At 74.1% G+C, this 201-nt stretch overlaps 1 protein-coding gene across 1 annotated transcript in view; it reads left to right on the top strand.

The window, feature by feature from the left end:
* The first annotated feature begins 22 nt into the window (after positions 1-22).
* The window catches only part of AKTIP (AKT interacting protein), a 19,566-nt gene continuing 19,387 nt past the window's right edge, over positions 23-201 (top strand). Inside the window, exon 1 of the mRNA XM_025207529.1 lies at positions 23-46. The gene's annotated coding sequence lies outside the window, so the exon portion shown is untranslated. The remainder of the gene's footprint in view (positions 47-201) is intronic.

Below are 201 nucleotides of genomic sequence, written 5' to 3'. Positions count from 1 at the left end.
GGTGGTGCGAGCCCGGCGCCCGGCTGGCAGAACCGGGCCGCCCCAGGTAGGGTCTAGCGGGCTTCAGTCCTGCAGCAGCCTGGCTGTGAGGAGGCCCCGCCTGACCTCCTTCCGGTCCCTCCTCAGGCTGCACGCTTGGGAGGTCGGTGTTGCCGGCCCCGCTGAGGGCCTGGGGCGGAGGCGCTTGCGTGCAGGGCAGGG

Source organism: Alligator sinensis, unplaced genomic scaffold (genome assembly GCF_000455745.1).
Source record: "Alligator sinensis unplaced genomic scaffold, ASM45574v1 scaffold173_5, whole genome shotgun sequence".
NCBI classification, from domain to species: domain Eukaryota; kingdom Metazoa; phylum Chordata; order Crocodylia; family Alligatoridae; genus Alligator; species Alligator sinensis.
Note: the sequence above shows the minus strand (reverse complement) of the source record. Positions and strands in the feature narration are given on the sequence as shown.